Raw genomic sequence first — 22,904 nt, 5'->3', positions numbered from 1 at the left:
GGTGCTGTGGCATTAACCCCAGATGCCCCTGACTTTCAGCCACTTTCCTTTGCAAATCCGTAAAATGAGGAGATTGGGATAAACAAGCCTCAGAAGCCTTTTCAACCCTGTGAGTCTGTGAGTCTGTGAGTCTACTCCCAGTTCTGTCTCTTAAAATATAGCCTTGGCCACATCACTTTATCTCTGGGCCTCTAGGGTGGAGGTTGTAAGATGACTTAATGAGTAACATCCATGAAGTTGGGTAGCTGCTCCTGAGAGTATGAGAGGAGCCCAATAAATGGCATTTAAATATACATCTCTTTTTCTGTACCTTTTGTGTACATATAGGAAGTGCCCAGGAATTTCTTCATGATATATTTATTATAGTAAGGCTTTTAGGCTTTGTGGGCTATATATGGTCCCACAAAGCCTAAAAGTTGTTACAGTTATCAAGTTGCCTATTGTTTTCCAGCCATTAAAAAATGAACAAACCATTCTTAGCTTGCAGGCTGTATGAAAACATGTAGTGAGCTGGAGTTGGCCTGTGAGCCATAGTTTGCCCATTCCTGCTCTAGAGACAAACTGGGTGGGTTCAAAGGCCAGCTTAGCCACTTACTAGCTGTGTGACATTGGGAAAGTCACTTAACCTCCTTGATGATCACTTTCTTTATCTGTTAAATGGAAGTTGTAACTACCTTTCTCATGGTGATACTGTAAGGATTACACATGTATACGACACTTAGAAGAATACTTGGCGTATCGCTAACATTTAATAGTGGTTATTGCTGTTGCCATAAATTTGTAGCTGGGAATTTGGGGGCTGCATAAATGAGAACTTGGTTGGGATAGAAGTTTTGCTTTTTTTTTTTTTTTTTTGCCATGAGGTTTAAGAGGGAAGGGATCTTTGAGCACAAGGCCCAAGTCATTTCTAGGCTCAAGATTCATTCATTAATTCACCTGTTCACAGACATATATTGAGGGTTTACTATGCCAGGAACTGATAAGGATTGACGATGTAGCAGAGCATAAAACAGGCAGAATTCTTGCATTTAAGGAGTTCATATCCCAGTGGCGGGAGATAGACGATACACATATAAATAAGGGAATGCCCAATATGCTAAAGGTGATAAAGACTATCAGGAAAAATAAATTGTGTAGGGGGTTTGTAAATGCTGCAGGAGGATGATAAATTTACACAGGGAGATCAGAGAAGACCTCACTGGGAAGAGTGATATGAACAGAGACCTGAAGGCGGGGAGAGAGTCAGTCATATGGATATTTGGAGGAAGAGAATTCCTGGCACCAGAAGCAGCAAATGCAAGGGCCCTGAGGCTGGAACATGTTTGGCCTGCTGCAGAACAGCAAGAGCACCAGTGAAGCCAGAGCTGAGTGTGCTAGAGGGAGAAGGGCGAGCAGACGCCAGAGAAATGGGGACTTGGGGAAGGAGTGCATTCTATGTCAGGGCTTTTAGGTCATTGCAAAGTCTTCCTGTACAAGAATGCTGGGAAGGTGGTCAGAGTCTTCACACATTTCTATTGCAGCTATTTGTTCTTTTATTCAACTTATATTCATCACAGCAGCCACTCTGTGCCAGACAGCATTCTCATCCCTGTGCCATAGACACGCACAGAGATGAGAATCGCCTCTGCTCTCAAAGAGCTCAAAATCAAGTAGGGTTAGATAGCAATTAATCAAATAAACACATAAAAACAAGACCACTGCTTGGAAGGGTGATAGGGAGAACTGATGTGGTCTGGCTATCCAGGAAGTTGCCTTGAGGAAGGGACAGTGGAGTGCAGGTCTAGGTGTTAGGTAGGTGGGAGCACAGCCCCTTTGAGAAGCTCTGCAAAGGCCAGGGTGGTGAGAAGGTGGAAGCGAGGGGGAGCCGGGTGGGAGCATGAGGGCTGGAGTGGTGGGCAATGAATGGCTGGGTCTCACAATGAGTGGCTTGTGGGCTGGGCCAAGACCCTCTTTCCCTTCTCCTGAGAGCAAGGAAATCTCAGGAGTAGATAATGGCATAATCACATTTGCAGTTGGAAGAATTCACTGGCTGCCCTGATGAAGAGGGAATTGGAGTGAATTTGAGGTCACCAGTGAAGAAGGTATTACAATTATCAAGTTGAGGAATTATAGTTACTTTGATAAGAGTGGAGACAGAGAGGCTGAACCGAGGTAGGTAGACCCTAGAAATATTTTGCAGGTAGGATTGGGAGAACTTGGTAGAAGACTAGCCATGGGGATTAAGGAAGAAGCAGCTCAAAAAAGCCTCTGAAGTTTGGGATTTGTGTCCCCAGAAGAAGGGCGGCCAGGATGTTGGCAGGAGGGTTGGAACCTTGACAGTTGCCATTGCTGTGATCTGCCAGAACAGGGCCCCTGGAAGGTAAGGACCACGGCTAGTTCCCTGTGATGCTCCTCGCCCTGCAACTGGCTCACACAGCAGGTGCTAGATCTCTGCAGCGGTGACAGACCCTTCAAGCCAGTCCTCCTCCAAAAAGTCAGGAGAGAAACTGAAAAACAAAAGGAATTGGTCAAAGTAACATGAGATAAAAATTCTATTTGGAAATGGTGAGCACGAAGCTTAAATGTCTGTGGGGTTTCTTCAATGAGCTTTGCAAAAGTAGCTCATGATTTACTCATCAGTTTCTCGAGGTGACTTTTGGCTGCCCTGGTTCAACTCCTCCTTTCCCCATGCCCTTCTCTTCCTCTCTTCTCCAGGATCCTCCCTCCATTCCCTTTTAGAGGTCCCATTGAAAAGGACCCTCAGAGCTCCTTTCTACTTCAAGGCCAGTGCACATGCTGCCTGCTTGACTGGGAAACCTCCCCTCTCCACCACACTGCACATCCATAGCTCTTCTCTCAGTTAACTTCCTTTTGTCCTTGCCTGCCAGTTGTCACCTGCTCAGATAGCTTCCTTGATTCCCTTATTTGTGTCATTCATTCTCAAAGCATCCTGCAGTTTCCCACTGTGGCACTTTTCATGGCAATCATTAATTACTTATTCTTATTATTTTTCTCTGCCTCTCAGTAGTTTATAATCTCTTGTGCTTAGGATCATGCTAGCATATAGATGTGTCCAACGAATGGTTGCTTACAATGGTTAGGGAATGAATAAATGGGTCTGGGTTGTGCAGTCTTAGGGTTGATGCAGCCACCAACCAACTTAAATCATCCAATGGTGTTTTAGAAAGAACAGCTTCTGCTTTACATCTCCTAAGCATATCTGCATTTTATGAGACAAAATACACTTTAGACAAAAGGAATGTACCTCTTGTAATGGAGAAAATATTTTAAAGTATTAAATGCTTGTGGTTTTCATTCAGTGCCTCCATAAATCATATACCCTACAGTCATTCCACCATTATTGCTCCAGTGAAGGGTGAATGCCACCTTGAGAAGGAATACGATATGGGGCAGGAGAAGCTCAAGCCAGATGAGGAGATGGGAAGCCACTTCCTGGCCTGGCAGCAGCAGAGAAGAAAATGAAGGGCACAAATATGTAAGGGAAGCAGGCAACGTGCCACAGGTGTTCTGACTGTCCCTGCAGGGAACCCATGCCAAGGCCACAGTCTCCATGTGAGTAACAGCATCACCTGGAACGTCCAAGTGGGGTCAACCCTGGGAACAAAGTGGAGCCACCACTCTCCAGAAGGTTCCAGGGAGCACTTAGAGGGCACAGTGTAGGCCAGAGGTCTCCTCTCTCACTGTCATAAACACAAGGACTGAAAGGTACAATTTTAACTGGGAGGAGATGCTTCCAACTGAAGAAACAGAATCATCTTTAATGCACAAGCTTAAAATATCCACTTCTGAACCCACCACCAAACACACATTCCCACTGGCAAGAGGCTTGTGTAGATGATAAGCTCACTTACAGAAAATAAAACATCTATGTTTCTTTTGTGCATCTATGTAATAGCATGACTGAAATTGCAAGTTCCCCCCGACACCCTCTAATGGTGAAAGCCTAGGACTGGGCTACTTACATGACACCCCAGGACATTTGCCCATTGTGTCCAACCCAGCCACCAGATAGTACCCAGTGTGCCTTCTCTCCCTTCTCCATATTGTCCTTTTCCTCCTCATCCTCTTCCTCTTTTGTAGTAAAGAGGCCCAGCATTGAATGACTATAAAAGTTCAATAACAAATATAAAATCGGGGTGATGGGCCTGAGTTGACAGCTTGCTATCTTCCAGCCCAGCTGCTCCAGATTCTTTTATCTGATATACTAGCATACGGGAAACACCAGGAACCAAGTGTGTGTGTGTGTGTGTGTGTCTGTGTGTGTGTGCATATGTGTGTGTGTTGGAGTGGGAAGCCACCTGCTTTTATCCATACTTCTTTGTTTCTGAAATGGGTTGTCTCAAGCCTCACCTGTTCACACACAGACTTCAACTGGGACTTCAACCAGTCCCCCACAAAGGGTCTGTACTCTTGAGTTCTTTAAATGAGCCTGCTAGCTCCATTGAATCCTACTGCTAAGTGAACACCTTGTCATTCCATTTCTGGATCATCCTCCAGCTCACTCCAATTACTTCCTACTCCTCCTAGGAGTTAAATATTCCTGTTATGACTTGACCCTTTTGAAAATGTCTGATGCTTGTATCATAAAACAATGGCAAGGCAGTTTAATTGAATCTTGTTTTAAAGTGCATACTGACATCTGATGCAGAATAATAATGCTTAGCACTTGCAGAGAACTTTTTATCTTCAAAGCACTTTGCTACCATTAAAGGCCACATTTGCTGAAGATAGATTCACTTTCCTTTGTGTCACACTGAATTGCATCAGACTGAATTTGAAGGGGACAAGGAGCAAGGGACTTGCTTGGAGTGCTGAGTTGTGCTTGAAAACAATCTAAAAACAAGCACTGGAGAGTTCTCAGAATAATTGTCATTTCTGTTCTATTCCCCCTAGTTATGTCCATTTTATTTCTTGTTTCGGCAGGATCAGCTGGCTTACACTGCAGAAACAAACACACCCCCAGTCTCACACTTCATTGGCTGAAACAAGTCACATGACCATACTTACCTGCAGCTTGAGACTCATCGCAGCCTTCCTGCATAGCTCTAGACCACGACTACTTTTCTCTCCCTCCATTTTCACTCCCACCACCGCAGCTTCTCTCCTTGATTGGCTTCTGCGGAAGCTCCCATCTGATTTTCCTAAATTCACTCCTGTTTCTTTCTTCCCATCTGCCCAAGTGGCTGGACTTGATGCAGAATGAGGTTTGCAAGGCATCCCTGTTGTATGCCGCAGCATCTGGCTCTGCCCATCTCCCTGACTACATCTCCATCTCCACTTTATTTATTCCTCTCTACTCAGGACAGCCTTCCAATACAAGCCTATTCCAACCTCAGGCCATTTGCACTGGCTCTTTCCTCTGCATGGAATGCTCTCCTTCCAGGTCTTTGCATGACTTTCTCCCTCTCCTAATTCAGGTAACTGCTCAAATGTTACCTCTTCTTTGTTGAAATAATACCCCCACCCTTTCTCTCTATTTCCTCACTCTGCTTTAAAAAAATTGTTTATTATGGTTTTTTATAAAGGCGTTCTATATATTAATTTGTTTATTGTCTAACCCTTCACTGGGAAGCATATTCCATAAGAGTAAGAGCTGTCTCTCTTGCTTATCACACTTTCTCCAGCCTCTGGATGGGTGCCTACCACAGAGAGGTTCAATGAACACCAGTTATTGATTATGTTGTCAATGAATTGGCTAGTTTTGTCACCGAAGGAAATAATCAAGAGATTTAACTTGATTGATGTTTTAGTCATATTGTAATAGATATTTTGTCATTCCCATAAAAATGGGAGGAACTGTCTTGAAAATCCAATTTGTTTGCTCTCTATTACTCCCTCTGTTTCTTTCTCAACCAATCGAAGTCATATGCATATATACACATAGAGCACATACTCAAAATAACTTTATTAGGTCATTAGTTGGAGGGATGGAAAGTTGATAGTCTTTGATTTTGTTCTTCATGTGTTGTAGATTTCAAGTAAATTAAGTTAGTCACAAGAAAACAAAGTACGAACTTTGTAATTTTCTGAGAATTATTGGAACCACATCTTGAACACGAGATGTGAGTCTATAAATATTTTCAGTGCTTAGTGTACTAATTACATTTTGGTGCTGATTCACACGTAAATGCTTTCATATTTTCACCACATGCCTGTTGAAGTGTACATATTTTTTTTTTCCTGGAAAAGCACATAAAATACAAATCTTTCTACTTCAAAGCAGCAGCAGAAGAGTTAGAGTTCTAAATATTCTCTGATTTGGAATGGTGTTCTACTAGCATGAAACCAACATTTCATCAAAGTGGTTTGCTTCAATCAGGCTTGTACCAGTGAGATATAAATTATAAATCATATCTTCTGTTTTACATGGGAAATGGGAGCTCTGAGGTAGATCATGCTTGAACAGATGGGCTTGAGGTAGTTTCATGTCTTCTGCTGCTTATGTTTTGCTTCTAATGTCACTTTCAAAGATTCCATCATTAACTTCAGAGACACTAGGCAAGGAACTTGCAGCAACTAAATATGGGTTTTGACAAAGGTTCTAGCAGCCAGACAAGGCGGGGTGGCTTGAGGTGCCTGGAGAAGCACAAACAAACAGCCTAGAGGGGTGGGCAGGAGAGAAGGGAGCTGGGAGAAGAGCCGGGACAGAGCAGGAACATATGTCCGCTCCCCACTTCTCAGTTCCTTTCCTTCAGAGGGTGAATGAAAGGAAAAGGCTGTGGAAGGGAGTAGCAGAACTCCTGGCTTTTAGATATAACTCCATCTGCACCCCATGGTTAATCATGAGGTTCTGTTTCTCACCTGGAATACAAGGAGATTAGACCAGGACTGCACTGATGTGCTGCAATTCTGCTGTGTGAATTGTTAAATATGGAAATCCTTGTTGGTGAAACGCCCCCCTATATCATTTTCCAGAGCTCCTATAACAACTGCAGCCTGGGGGATTTAAAACAACAGAAATGTGTTTGTATTTATCCATCTCATGCTGCTATAAGAAATACCCGAGGCAGGGTAATTTCTAAAGGAAGGAGATTTAATGGATTCACAGTTCCACATGGCTGGGGAGGCCTCAGAATCATGGAGGAAGATGAAGGACGAGCAAAGGGATGTCTTACATGGTGGCAGACAAGACAGAATGAGAGCGAAGTGAAAGGGGTAACCCCTTATAAAACTGTCAGCTCTCATGAGACTTATTCACTACCACAAGAACAGTAGGGGGAAACCAGCCCCGTAGTGGGGAAACCAACCCCATGATTCAATTATCTCCCACCAGGTCCCTCCCAAAACATGTGTGGATTGGGGGAGCTACAGTTCAAGATGATAGTTGGGTGGGGACACAGCCAAACCACATCAGTATTCTCTTGCTGCTCTGGAGGCTAGAAGTCCAAAATCAAGGTATCAGCAGTTGACACCTTGCTCCCTCTGCAGGCTTTAGGAGGAGAATCCTTCCTTGCCTCTTCCGGCTTCTGGTGGCCTTGGTGTTCCTTGGCTTGCAACAGCTTCACTCCAACCTCTGCCTCTGTCTTTCCATGGCCTTCTTATCTGTGGTTCTCTCTATACCTTCTCTTAGGCCCACCCTAAATCCAGGATGATTGCATCTTAAAATCCTTAACTGATTACACCCGCAAAGACTCTTTTTCTGAATATGGGCACCTATCTGAAGTGGTAGGTAGATATCAACGCTGTTGCGGGGTGGCGGGGACACACTATTCCACCCATCACATCCCCTGAATGACTCTGCTACCCTAGCTTTCTTATCACCTTCCTTGGGGCTCCTTAAAACCCTTCTAGATCCAGCAACTAAAGTGTTAATGCTTGGCACAGTAGGGTGCCTTGAGACTAAGCCCCAGACCTCTATGCCGGACTAGAAGATCCAAGGACCTTGTCTGTTTGGGCATCCTGACCCATACAAGGAGTGAGCAGAGGTGAGCTCAGTGAGGGCTACAGAGACTTCGGACTTATCTGGAGGGAAGACAGTGACTGGGAAGCATATTCTAGGGAGACTGGAACTCTATGTGATAGTGGTGATGGTGATGGCAGTGGTGTGTGTGTGTGTGTGTGTGTATGTGTGTGTGCATGTGTGCATGAGTGCATATAGCTGTGATGGGGATGTGTGCCAAGAATACCCACTGCTTGGCAAAACTAGATGCCCTGGGGATGTGACTGGGGGAAGTGCGTTTCCTACACCTCAACCTTTCCTCATGTTGTTCCTTTGCCTGCAATGCTTTTCTTCCTCCTCTTATTGGGGAATGCTCCCATGCTTCAAGGTTTTCTGGAATTTTGTTCAGACCTGTTGTGCTGAGGATCCGCTTTCCATCCTTCCCCTGCAGGAGAGGGAGGAGGCTGCAACCTACAGACTATGTTTCTGGAGCTGGGTCAGCTGTCCTCCAGCTGCATTCAACCAAAGGGAAGCACTGCTGGGACCTAGAAGGTGGGAGGAAGAGAGAAGCCAGGGTGTTTCCCACTTTCCCTCTGCCTCTCATGAATTCCCAGCAGCAGCTGTTTTCTCTGTAGCTCCAGTTCCCACCGGATAGACTTGCCGTAGTCCATCTTTCTCTGCTCCCATATCCTGCAGCTCAGGGGTGCAGCTCCTCCTGCCATTGTTACTATCTTGGCTGTCTCACAACCCCATGTTTGGGATACATCCTCTATTACTGGTAGCCAATTCCCTGATTCAATTCCTTCTGTTTTAAATACTCAGACTATTTGACTGATGCACCTTTGCTGTATCATCACCAATCACAGTATATTGCCATTTACCCATTGACTTCTCTGCTTCTCTAATGAGACTATAACCTTGTAGAGGGCAGGACCTGTGTCTTACCAATTTTTGATACTTCTCTCCCTAACAGAGGCTTCCTCTCCCATCCATTCTGTCCAGGGCCTTGTACATAGGAGACTTATACTAAATGTCTGTTGACTGAATGAATAAATGATAGACAAAAATGGCTTTTCAGGAGCTTGTAAATTGATAGCTAGAGATTGTCTTCTATTTCCTTGACATAACTTTCAGGAATCTGTTCTTTTCTTACATAGCACTTATCACAATGTGTAATTGTATACCTATCTGCATGTTTATTTGATTAATGCATGTATTTTCTCCCCAACTACAAGAAGCAAAGTGTGGAGCAGCTTGTTTAGTTCTGCATTATCCCAGCCCAGTGTTTAGCACATAGAAAGTGCTCATGAGATCTGTGTTAAATGGAGAACCCAAGTAGACCTCTAGTAGCCAACAGGTGGAAGCAACTCAAGAGTCCATCAACAGATGTACAGATAAGTAATGTGTAGTATAGACATCCAATGGGATGCTTTTAGGTCTTAAAAAGAAGGAAATTCTAATACGTGCTGCAACATGAATGAATCTTGAGGACATTAGGAAAGCGTAAATCAAAACCACAATATCACTTCACACATATTAGGATGGCTATTGTTTAAAAAAGATAGTGTTGGCAAGGATGTGGAGAAATTAGAACGCTTGTGCATTCTCTGGTGGGAATGTGAAATCATGCAGCTGCTGTGGAAAACACTATGACATTTCCTCAAAAATTTAAACATAGAATTACCATATGATCCAGCAATTCCACTCCTGGGTATATACCTCAAAGAACTGAAAGCAGAAACTCAAGCAGATACATGTGTAACAGTGTTCATTGCAGCATTATTCAGAACAGCCAAAAGGTGGAAACAACTCAAATATCTGTTGATGAATGAACGGGTAAATGAAGTATGATATCTATATAGAAGGCAACATTATTCAGCCTTTAAAAAGAATGAATTTCTCTTACATGCCGCGACACAACTGAACCTTGAGGACATTATGCTAAGTGAAATAAACCAGATTCAAAAGGACGAATAATGGACGATTCCACTGATATGAGCTTCCTAGAGTAGTCAAATTCATGGAGACAAGAAGGTGGTGAGTGCGGTGGCTCATGCCTGTAATCCCAGCACTTTGGGAGGCTGAGACAGGTGGATCAATTGAGATCAGCAGATCAAGACTAGCCTGGTCAACATGGTGAAACCCTGTCTCTATTTAAAACACAAAAAATTAGCCAGGCATGGTGGTGTGCACCTGTAGTCATAGCTACTCAGGAAGCTGAGGCAGGAGAATTGCTTGAACCCAAGAGATGGAAGTTGCAGTGAGCCGATAGTGTGCCACTGCACTCCAGTCTGGGCGGCAGAATGAAACTTTGTCTTAAAGAAAAAAAATAAGAAGTAGAGTGATGGTTGCCAGGGAATGTGGGGAGGGGAAAATAGTGAATTATTATTTAATAGGTACAGTTTCAGTTTGAGAAGATGAAAAAGTTCTGGAGATATATGGTGGCGATGGTTGTACGGCATTATGTGTGTACTTCATGCCACTAGCTTTATGCTTAAAAATGGTTAAAATGATAACTTTTATGTTATATATAATTGATCATGAAGGTAAGAAATGAAGACTGGAATACAATTCTCTAGATCTGCAAACTTCCAGAATGTATCATTGAAGGCACATGGGCTTTTTATAAAAAACAGATTCTGATTGACTAGCTAAAAATCATCATGTTGATTGGTTTTGCTTCAAATCAAAACCAATTAAATTCAAGAGTCAGAAACACCAGGCAGACCCTGCTTCCTCAAGACCCCTCAAGACCCTCCTTGCTCTGACGTGGGTGGATGAAACAGCCCTGAGTTCTGGCCCCCATGCCGAGCCGACATCTTACAGCCCCGCACACCACTTGGACACAATCAATATTGTCAGTGTTTGTGCAAGCAGCTCTTAATACCAGAAGTCGAGGAGGCAGGTGGATAATTTTGCAGTGAGGGAGGAGAAAAGCAGGCTGGCCAGGTATCTGTTACTCAGAGACAGATGAAAGAGAAATCAGCAGGCCTTTTTCTAAACTGAAAACAGCCTGCATGAGCTGATCATGGGACGGCCAACTGGGCAGCAGGAATTTCTTCCATTATGGTTGACCAGACCAAAAAAACTTCTCTGGCCTGCTTGTGTTAATAGGTTGTTAATGACTGATGTGGGGGTTAAGGGGGGTTTATGCCACCAAAGGAAAGGCAGAAACAGGGCCCTGACTTTGGTGTTGATGACTACACCAGCACTTCTTCCCTTGCAAAGACAGAATTTTAAAACATTTATGGTAGCTGAGCTTGAGCTGGGCTCCAAACGGCTCATGGAGCAATGAAACAATCTTGTCTGGTGTTCGCCTTTCTTTGTTCTTTCACTCAGACATTAAAAATACAGCAGCCTAAAAGGAGAAAATAAATTTCAAAGATCCTCCTAGATGTCAGGCACAAAGAAGAGGTAAGATGTGGGGTGAGTTTGCTAAACAGGTAAAGCCAGTAGGTAGGAGATGCACAGTAGATTCTTTGGAGACAAGGACTTAACTCTGTCTTGGCTCCTCAAAGTCTCCTTGGAGAATTTCTAATACACGGGCCTGGTGCACCTGCTGCCTTGTTCCCTGGGTTAGGGGATTTTGCAGAATGTTTCAGAGGGATGCTGAGTTTTTCTAGGAAAACGGCTTTTCTCTGTGTTCTTGACCCAGCTAAGCTGATCATTTTCAAAAGTGACATGGCTCGGATACTTAAAAACAATAAACATATTTATTAACACATCCTATAAACACAGAAAAGCACATAAAGCATAAATGTGCACTTTTCTACATTGTGTTGTTATATGTATGTGTTCATCAATTGAGGGCTCCATCTGCATCAGTGAACCTAACACTGGGTTAAGCATCTTGTGTTTAAAGGATCAAAATTATTTCCTTGGAACTCTCTTTCCATTGCAGATCCGTTTCTCACATACTTTGATAATGTCTAAGAACTAGAATGACTGTAGATGTTATTCTTCAAATGATAGGATTTGAGGGTATCTGTGTAAGCCTCCTTTGAGATGTGAAATACCTTTGAGAATGAAAATGTACATCAGCCATAAGCTGAAATTGTCCCAGAAAGCTGGGATGTATGTTCACCCTACCAATAACAAATAGCAGTAGACATTGATCAAGCATCAAATGTTGATTCTCCATTTGCCAGTGTCCCACCCCATCCACTCTGTGCCCCGCTCTTCCTGCTCTGTGCTGCAGGAGGTGAACTCCTGTGGACTGCACCTCTGGCTCCTTTGCCCTTGGATTCAGCCAATGGGAGGCTTAGCAGGAGATCCAGGAAGGGAGGAGAGAGAAACCAGAGTATTTCTTCCCTGCTGCCTCCCTGCACTGGTGCAGCATCCTTGGCAGTGGCTTCTTCTTTCCTGACTACAGCCCTTGTCAGGGTGGTTCTCCTGCAAACTCTAGCTCTCTCTGGCCTCCAGTAGCATCATTTCCTGTCCTTTCCTCTTCAGCCCTAGGAGATACAATAGGCTTTTACTATTCCTGGTCTTTAGGTGCCTTGATATCCTTCATGACCCTGCCACACCCCTGTTAGTAGTTCCTTTACTGTAGCCTCTTCATTTAACCCGAGTTAATTTTTTTCCTGCCAGGGTTCTGATTGACACAATTGCTTGCTATGAACCACCTTTTTATGCACACTATCTCATGGAATTCTTACAACAGTCCTCAAGCAGTTACTATTGTTGTCCCCATTTTGTAGATGAGGAAACTAAGGACAGGGAGATTAAGTCATTCTCTAAGATCCACAGCTAGACAGTAGTGGAATCAGATCATACAGGAGTGACTGGAATCTGGGCACATTGAGGTCAGTCTTGCTCAAAACCATTCTCAGCCTAATGACTTGGGAGCCTCTGACCATATCCCAGGGTAACCAGGTATCTCCAGAAGTTCAGCGCAAACGCTGAGGCTCAGAGAAGAAACTCATAAGCACAAGACTCAAGCGGGTTTTCTTCAGGCAAATAAGCACTGACTGTTTATATCTGTCTCTTTTTTGGGGGGGTTGTGATCTTAATATTGTAGACCAGTATAGTTCCCAGACCTGATGCACCAGAATTGCCTGGAAACCTACAAAAAATGCAAAATCCTAGGCCCTACCCCAGACCTCCTAAATAAGATTCTGTATGATGGGACCCAGCAATCTGTGTTTTAACAGAGATTAACTAAGCCCTTCAGGGGAAGCTGATGCTCTGGCTCTTGGGCTCTTGTGGCTTCTGGCTGAAGCCTGGCGCTATCTGGCTGAAGCTCTTTGGGATTTCCCAAAGTCTTCCTTTGTCTGATGGGATTGAGAGCAGAAGGGAAGATGACATGAAAGCCCCAGCTCCCCTTCCTCCCTGACTCCCCTGTGGACCCCCTCTCTATTTGTGCAGCTGTTATAATCATTGAAACAGTTGTTCATGAATATTTCAGGACTGATGACAAATCCTGAGCCTGATTAGCAGGGCAGAGAGGCAGGAGCTCCAGAACCAGAGGACTGTACAGCCTCTTGCTAATCCTAATGGGGCCTCCACATTGGGAAGGAGGAAGCCTTGGTAAACATGGAGCCCATATCTGATGGGCTATGTCTATGCCTGACTTTCTCCATGCTGAGAAATTTCTACAGGAGGAGTTATGGAAACATCCTCAACATCGTACTATAAGTGAGGTTCTGTTACTTGGTGATAAGTAGCAGAAACTAACTACATTAAGAGAGAAACAAAATAAGTTTATTAGAGGGTGTATTAATTTGAGCCCAAGCAGATAAATAGAGCCAGCAAAAGATATATGTTAAGAGGTTTATGGCAAGAAATTGGTTTATGTAACGTGGAGCTGGCTGGGCAAGTCCTAAATCTGTAGGACGGGCTTTCTGGAAGGGCAGGCTAGAAGTCTTGGGCATGGGTTGAACTGCTGTCCACAGGTAGAAATTCTTCTTCTGGCCTTTCACCTGATTAAATCACGCTCACTCAGATTGTCCAGGATCATCACCCTTACTTAAAGTCAACTGATTAGAAACTTTAATCACATCTACAAAATACCTTCACAGTAACAACTAGCTTCGTGCTTGATTAAATAACTAGGGACTATGGCCAAGCCAAGTTGGCATAGAAAACAGTGGGGCATGGAGTGGTTCCAAAAATATAGAAAAGGCCACACTGGGAGAATCAAGAACTATTCTGGAAGGCCAATTAGTAAAAGCACATGGAATGCTCCTGGGAGCCATCTTTATGGAGAATTATTGCAACCAATTTTGACCTCATGTCACTTCTGCTCAAGGATAAAGTTCCTGAGTTTATGTGATACCTTCAATTCAATCACCAAACCCACAGTGTCCTTTACTCTTCCCCATTTCATATCTGTATTTCCCCCTCCCACACAGTGAAAACACTGTGTTCCAACACGATTGATGTATTTATTCGTTTGCCCTATCCTATGACGAGACATGTAAAATAGTTTCAGAGTTACTACATCAATACTCCTATTAACAAAGAATACTCTAAGTTTAGGATTTCTTTATATGCTTCTCTTTCTTAGACTGTATCCCATTATAAGTGTACAGTCAGAATATTGTGTTTAAAAGTTGCTAGAATTACTTTTTGTGTGGGTGTATGGTTACGTTATCATTGTGGTATATGCTTCATTCTTTTCTGTTTGTGTTTGGTGTTAGGGTTTACTTTCTGTATTCTTTTAAATTTACTGTTGTTCTTTTAAACTATTTACAAAGTTTGAATATCTAAAACCCATGTAAGAGGAAACAAGCAGTAAAGTCTCCTTCCCATCTCAATCTCCTTTTCCTTTTTCCTACCTACTCCTTATAGGAAACTATTTTCACTCATTTCTGTTTGATCTTTCCTCAGCTTCTTTTTACAAAAATAAGTAAATCCTATATATACTCTTACTTGCTCTTCTTTCTTACACAAATGGTGGCATATTATATACATGTTTAATGTTTTTTTGGTAGAGACAGGGTCTCATTATGTTGACCAGGCTGGTCTCCAAATCCTGGCCTCAGGGGATTCTCCCACCTCAACCTCCCAAAGTGCTGGGATTACAAGAGTAAGCCATCACACCCAGACTTAACATTTTTAATTGTGGTTAAAAAAAAAAAGTATTATAAAAGTTACCATCATAACCATTTTTAAGTATATAGTTTAGTAATGCTAAGTATATCCACACCGTTCTGCAATAGATCTTTAGAACTTTTAATCTTGCAAAACAAAATCTCTGTACCCATTTAAAAGCAACTTTACATTTCCTCCCTTCTTCCAGCCCATGGAAACCACCAAAGCACTTAGTGTTTTTCTGACTTTGACAACTTTAGATAAAGCCTTATATAAGTGGAATCATACAGTATTTCTCTTTTTATGACCAGCTTATTTCACTTCGTATAATGTCCCCAAGGTCACATATACATTTGTTTGTACTTTACTTTGTTACTTAAGAATAGTTGCTGGAAGTCACTCCATACTAGTTAAGCAAGATCTCTCTCATTCTCTTTTGTGGTTGGGTAGTACTCTGCTGTATGATTACATAATAATTTATTCAACCAGTCCTCTGTGGATAGGCATTTAGATTGTTTTCAATATTTTACTGTAACAAAAATGTTGTAGCCAAGAACCTCATGCATGTGTTAATTGTATTTGTAAAGATGTATTTTCTGGGTAGATTTCTAGAAATGGGATGGCTGTGCCCAAGGGTAGCGGTATAAGTAGTCTTATTAAATGTTGCCAAATCTCCTCCCTAGGAGGCATGCTGTCTTGCATCCCCTCCAGCAATTTAGGAGAGCCCCTGCAGCATCTCTAACAAAGTGTGTCCATAAGCTTTTGAATTTTTGCTTAAGTGATAGGTGAGCTATGCTGTCTAGGCCTAATTCTAATTTGTATGTCTGTTACTATGAGTTCAGTTGAACATCTTTTTATGTACTTAAGGACTATTTATATATCTTTTTGTTGTGAATGATGAAATAGACTTCCCCATGTTGAGATTTTTAATCTTTTTCTCTCTTTCAGAGACCACACTCTTGAAAATTATACTTGTTATACATAGAAAATAACATAAAGAAGGTCAATATTTAAAGTTATTATTTATTTTTACTGTACAGTATCCAACACTTTCCTTCCTAAAAGCATCAGAATCTTTCTTTTGGGGGATGCCCCATTGTGTGGAAGCTCAACAGGCCAAATCCACCTTTTCTGTCCCTCCCTGGGCCATGATAATGGTGAGTACAATTAGACCGACGTAGTCAGGCACAGCTCCCAGGCTCTGAATCTTGAGCATACAGTTCTAGGACACAAGAAGATCAGTTGTCACAAGTAGTGATGTGTCAAGCTCTTCCATCAGCTGTGCCAGGAAGCTCTGGGAGGGTTTTTCAGTGCAGCTCTCCTGGAATTGCTGGGTATCTGCTTGTTCTCAGTCTGCTCTTTCTGGATCTGGTTGAGGCTCTAAGTCCCAGCAACCTTCCAGGTAACTAATATCTTCTGTTTACTCTCTGAAGAGTCAGTTTCTGTTGCTTACTCTTTGTGATAGCTAATTTCATGTGTCAACTTGACTGGGCTAAGGAATGCCCAGATAGCTGCTAAAATATTATTCTTGGGAATGACTGTGAGGGTGTTTCCAGAAGAGATTAGCATTTCAGTTATAGACTGAGTAAAGTGGAGCTGTCCTCACCAATGTGCATGGATATCATTCAATCTGTTGAGGGCCCAAACAGAACAAAAAGGCCCAGGAAGGGTGGATTTGCTCTCTGTTTCAGCTGGAACATCCATCTCCTCCTGCTCCTGGACTTTGGCACTCCTGGATCTCAGTCCTTCAGACCTGGACTGGGACTTACACTACTGGCTGTCCTGGGTCTCAGGACTTTGGGTTTGAACTGGAGCTACACCATTAGCTTTCAGCTTTCAGAAAGTAGATCATGGGACTTCTCAGCTTTTGCAGTTGTGTTCGCCAATCCCTCATAATCAATCTTTTTGTATGCCTCTATATATCCATGTGGTCCTGTTTCTCTGGAGCATCATGACTAATACACTCTCAATAATCCAAATTTATCTTTTCATTTGACGTTAATAATTGAGCTCCTACCAAGGTACTGTTCTGGATGTGAGAAATACAGCTATGAAAAACAGAAAAATCCCTGCCTTCCTGGAGCTTATGGTCTAGAAGGGAAGAGGGACAATACAGAAGAGAAGGAAGGAAGATATATGGAACATTGAAAGGTGGAAAGTGCTTTGAAGAAAAATGAAGTAGATGAAAGGGACAGGAAGTGGGGTGAGTGGGTAGCAATTTTAAAGAAGGTAGTTGGGGAAGGACATGCTGAGAAGTTGATTGTTGAATGAAGATTTGAAGGAGATGAGGACTCAAGTCATACAGATAACTGGGAGTAAAACGTTCAGGCTGGGCACAGTGGCTCATGCCTGTAATCTCAGCACATAGGGAGGCCAAGGTGGGAGGATTGCTTGAGGTCAGAAGTTCAAGACCAGCCTGGGGTACATACTGGGACATCACCTCCACACACACAAAAAATTTTTTTAATTATCTAGGCATGGTAGCACATGCCTGTAGTCCCAGCTACCCAAGAGGCTGAGGCAGGAGGATCACTTGAGCCCAGGAGGTCAAGGCTGCAGTAAGCTATGATTGTAACATTGCACCCCAGCCTGGGCAACAGAGTGAGACCCTGTCTCAAAAACAAAAAAAAGGTTCCATGCAGAGGGACAGAAAGGGCACTGGCACTATAGTGAAGATGTGCCTGGCATGTTTGAAGACATCCATGTGCTTAGAGGTGAGCAAACATGGGGAAGGCCATAGATGAGGGACAAGAAGGGTGGGGTGGGGCCCAACTGTTCAGGGTCCTATAGATCATTGTAAAGACTTAGGATATTTCTGTGAGAGACTTGGGAACCACAGAAGATTCCTGAGCAGAGGAGTGGGATGACCAGACTTGTTTAACAGAGCCCCTCTGACTCTGGCTCCTGAGTGCAGAATACATTGTAGGATGCAAGGTAGGAAGGCCAATGAGGAAGCAGAAGTGATGCAATAATCACAGAAGTTACAGTGCTGTAGACTAGGGTGTTGCTAGGGAGTAGCTACAATGAAAAGATATTTTACGAGTTTCTCCATGTCCCACATATAACAGCATCAGTTTTACTCACTGTGGTCTATGTGCTATACTTTCAGAACCCCTGTACTATACAATAAAGATTTCAATTTCATGCCACAGACTAGAAACGCTACTGAGTTCAAAGGAGAGGTGATCGCTGAGGGTGGGTTGGCTCAGAATGATTTATTTGTCCTCACAGCAACAGGTGGGATGGAAATGTCATTTTAATGGTGCAGATGAAAAAATGGGGATTTTGGCACTAGTGGGGGAATCAGGAAAAAAAAAAGTAAATCAATGAGAAAATGGCCAGTTGTCATGTAGGATAGAAGGAAGGAGAATATTAGACTGAGGTAGGAATTGGAAGAATGGGAAGAATTTAAGAATGTCTCTATTCTAAAGGAAGAGAAAGAGCCAGCTATGAGAAGAATAAAATGGGGGAGGTGTATCAGGCAGTGGGAACGGCATGTACCAAGGCCCTGAGGCAGGAGTATGGGGGCTATGCTGGGAGAACCGCAGGAAGGAGTTTGGATTTTACTCTAACCAGCTCCCTCTGTTCCTCGCCTATTTCACATGCATATGCATGTGCTGTGTTTAGCTCCAGTTCAGCTGTTTTGTTCTTTGGAGTAGAACGTGGAGCCATTTCTTAATTGCTCTATATTTAGCTTTGTTTAAAAATCTATAATTTAAAAACCACCAAGGGCTGGGTTGGTAATTCAGCTTCCATGGTCCATTTAATCTTTGGCCTTCACTGCTGAGCTAGCCCACCAAGGTGACAGCGTGTGCCAGTCATGATGGAAGTGTTTGTTAACAGAACATCTGCTCCCCCAAAGCTGGTTGGGGTCCAGTTGCTGAACCCCAGAGCTAATCCCAGGGCCCCTTGGTTTAGTTGCCTACACAGGGAAGCTGGAAAACAGAACAGCTGGAGCATGGTGGAAAGGAGGTGGCGAATGGCATCTTTAGTCCTGCTCAAGTCTGTGCTGTGCTATTTACATGCCTTATCACTTCTCCTCTCTAGACTTCAGTTTCCTCACTTGTCCAGGGGATTGCATCATATCAGATCCTAGATCTAGGAGACATTTTTATTCATTGTGAATAGAACTATCTATTAGCACAAGCACTTATGTGGCCATTTGGCAATATCTATCACAATTTGAAAGGCTACATTCTCTTTGATCCAGCAGTTCCACTTCTAAGAATCTTTCTTCTAGATGCATCCACACATTTGTACAGATAAGCAGGCACAAGGAATTCATATTAGCACTGTTTGTGATAGCAAAGAACTAGAAACAACCTAAATGTTTATCAGTAGAAAATTGGTGACATAGATTATGGTGCATCCACATGAAGGAATACTATGCAGCCTTTGAAAAGAATAAGACAGGTCTCTGTGTAAGGATAAGGTATGATGCCTAAAATATATTATGTAAAATGGCAAAATGTTGTGTGCATTCATGTATTTTAAAAGGGTGATGATATATTACGCATACATATTCATCTTGTATCTCTAGAAAGAGACACAGGACACAGAGAACAGTGACTATCCTGGGAGACTGCAGGTCAGGGTGAGAGGGCACCTTCTTTTCTTCTTTTTCACTATTTATTTCTTTTATACTATTTGTAGTTCCTTCCACACGCATCAGTTTCATAGCCAAAAATTAAATAGATTTTCTTAAATGTTGTAAATGCCTATGGAGCCAGATAGGTAACATAAGGAACTTTGTTCTTTATACTCAGGGAACGTACTGAGTATAAAGCCACAGGGAACCCCTGGGGACTTTGGTGAACTGGAGTGCTCAAGTTCACTCATCAGGACAGCTGTCACTCAACCCCACTTAACTGTGACCACGGGGCAAGGGACCAAGGTGGCCAGAGCCGATTTCTCCAGAGAAAGAGAAATTCGTATTTTAATACTAACTCTTCTGATGCTTAAGTGTGGATAACAAATTAAAACTTATAAACAAAACACATGTAGGTCACACAAATCTGAAGTCAGTGTTTGTTCCTGGTACACAGTTTGTGGCTGCTGATTTGTATGTTTCCTTTCGGGTTTAAGGATTCTTTGCCTGGGAAACATGCAAATATTGCAGATACTTTTGCACAGGCACAAGGGATCTTTTTGAGATTCGTATGGATTGGAGTGGATGACTCTGCCAATGGTGACCATGGCCCATGGGGCAAAGTGATGACTCCTCACCAGTCACCATGGCGAGTAGCAGAAGCTCTGGTCTTGCGTAAGCATGTGATACCTGGCCTGAGGGCAGTCGTGAGCACTTTGAAAATGGCAGAGCAAGGATACGCATTGCCACGGGGACACAAGACCTGAGCAGCCATCCCCACCTCAGCCAGCCCTTGCAGGGTTTTCAATTCCAAAGCAGTGCGGGGGGTGTTCAGTAAAGCCAATGACATGCATATTCAGGTCTCAATTCGACCCCAACAAAGTCGCCTCCCCTCAATGGATAGACATGCAGGCCCGTGATCAAACACACATCCCAGAACATACTAGAATGGAAATGCTGTTTATTAAGAGCTGTGTTTGAGCCCAGCAAGAGGTTATTTTCTACCACACTGAAATGACTTGACACAGACAAAAGAAAAGGTTTGAAGCAGAATAGTAAGGAAAATGTCTACAACAGAAGAACAATTTCTTAAAGAATGCCTGTCATTGCTACTAGTATCAATACACTTTTACTGCCTATATTAATACAACGGTGAGTAAATAGGAGCCTTCTAGTGTGTTGAAGTTATGAGTCAGACAAGAAAGATGTTAGAATTGAACAGGCGATACATAATATATTAAAAAGCAATTATTTCCCTCCGTCTAATTGTTAGTAGTTGCCTGTTGCCCCTTGAATGAATCTGTTTCTTAAACTATAGATCACAAAGAAAATAAAAACAGCATTAAAGCTGGCCTTTCTATGTCGAAAGCCTGATTATGGAGGAAGCATGGTCCTGTTGGCGAGGCTGCATGCTGCCGGTCAGCGGATCCCAGGAAGGCGATTATCTAGACACACAAGACTTTTCTGAACAATCTGGGAAGAGAAGAGAGGCCTCAAAGACACACTTGAAAGGTGATTGGAGAGGTGGAAGGCATCAGCCCTGTGAGGGAGATCATTGCAGCGTTTCCACAGTTACAGGCCTGGCTGTGAGACAGTTCTTTGTATAAAACCCACACAAATCGACACTGGAGCCTGAAAGTCCCTGCACGAGCTATTGAGATACTTCCGCACTTTAGCAAAACCTTGAGGGGAAAATGGTTCTGCGTCTCACATTGCTAAGGAATTCGCAATAGGGCATCTCTGAGCTTCTCCTCTCCTGTGTCTGCCTCATCTCTCTCCCTGTCTAGCCCATCCTCGGAAGAATCAGAGCAGGAACTGTTCATGGGTGAGGATCAAGCTCTATGTGCCAGGCTCTGAGCTGGGAGCTCTCAGACATTGCCCCTTTCCAATCTCAAGTCAACCAAACCAAGGAAGAAATAGAGATTCAGAAACAAAAAAGGCCGCTTCAGGATTTGAACCTGGGACTCTCTACCTCCAATGCCCTAGTTCTTTCCACTAAGAAAACCTTAAGATCCCAACACCCCCTTTCCCTCCTGTCTCTGCCAGCATCTCAACTCCAGCACAAGGAGCACTCTCAAACCCCTTCTGGAACATTCCTTAAACCATATTGCCCATGGCCTTTACCTGGGATCCTCTCCTCCTATCTCTCTTGTCCTGTGCATGGCCTTCCATAGCTCTGGGAAACTTGCTCTCTCATCTTTCCTGGGGGGCATCCTGCCTGGTTCTATGGTTCAATGTGTGCATATCTGTTCCCTGGCCCAGTTACTTCCCAGAGCACATCTGCAGTGACACCCCATTTCCCACAATTCTCGTTACACTGTTACACTTGGCCCAGTGTAAAAATGGATTGGTTCTGGCCCCAGTTCTAGTATTTGTCAACTCTGTGATCTTTGGCTGGTGATCCGATGTTTCCTGGCCTTGCTTTCCTCATTTTGATGGAGCTAACAATCCCTATCCTAACAGAGGTCTTTGATGAAAACGAGAATAATAAATTGAAAACAATGCCTCAAACTTGTAAAATTAGTTTTGTCATTATCAATATTTACGCCTTACATTTTCCTCTAGCACATTTTGCCCTTTGAATGCCCTCCTGAAAAGGATGTAGGAAAAAGTATTTTCCCAATTTTGATAGACGGGAAAACAAGAAGCTATAAAAGTGGAGTGATTTACTTAAGGGAAAAAGAAAAAAAAGAAATAGAACCCTGAGAGGGTCTGTAACTTTATAACTGCTTGCTTTTCCATTAGATTACAGGGCTTCTTTAACAGCCTTTCTATTTTTATTCTCAGAGAAATAATAATTTAAATAACAAATTCAGCCACCTCTCGGTGAGTACCTAGTTTGCATCAGAAAGAGATTCAAAGACCCAGATTGGCTTCTGGGTCTTTGGTTTACTAGTTCTAGCCCAAGCAATGTAGCTACAGTTAGGGAGGAGAAAGGGTGGGCCAGCGCTTGTCTCTTCATCCCTGCTGTGTCACTAGCCAGTGGGGCAACAGGGGACATTCACTAATTGCCCCCTTTGCCCCAATTTCCACATCTGCTAAAAAGTCTTTCTCATACGAACGCTCTGAGATCTTAATACTCATAAAGTGCTTAGAGCCATGCCTAGCATAAGTAAAGTTTCAATGAATACAACTGTTTACTCACCCCACAAATATCTGACAAGTGCCTACAGGCATTATTTTAAGTATTGGGCATATGACAAAGACTAGAAAAAAGTCCCTGCCCCATGGGGCTTATGATCCACAAGAAGGGGCAGACAATAAAGACATACGTGAATATTAAAAATTTAAGTAATTTGATTAGCTTTTCTTAATTACTGTAATCTTATAGATTATCACATTTTCCATTTGATTTTATTGGCAGAGAATGTGAACACTTACTGGGTCATCGATTTTAGACTT

The 22,904-nt window shown here is 43.0% G+C and overlaps 2 long non-coding RNA genes across 2 annotated transcripts in view; both read left to right on the top strand.

Moving 5' to 3' along the window:
- Positions 1 to 22,904, top strand: part of LOC116534943 — an 82,686-nt gene that overhangs the window by 24,154 nt on the left and 35,628 nt on the right. The window lies entirely within an intron of this gene.
- Positions 418 to 22,193, top strand: LOC116534945. The gene is made up of 2 exons (XR_004261964.1): positions 418 to 3,552; positions 20,821 to 22,193. It is a non-coding gene; the product is annotated as an uncharacterized LOC116534945 (long non-coding RNA).

This window comes from Sapajus apella, unplaced genomic scaffold, assembly GCF_009761245.1.
Source record: "Sapajus apella isolate SASKATOON/1434 unplaced genomic scaffold, GSC_monkey_1.0 scaffold90, whole genome shotgun sequence".
In the NCBI taxonomy this organism is placed as follows: Eukaryota; Metazoa; Chordata; class Mammalia; order Primates; family Cebidae; genus Sapajus; species Sapajus apella.
Note: the sequence above shows the minus strand (reverse complement) of the source record. Positions and strands in the feature narration are given on the sequence as shown.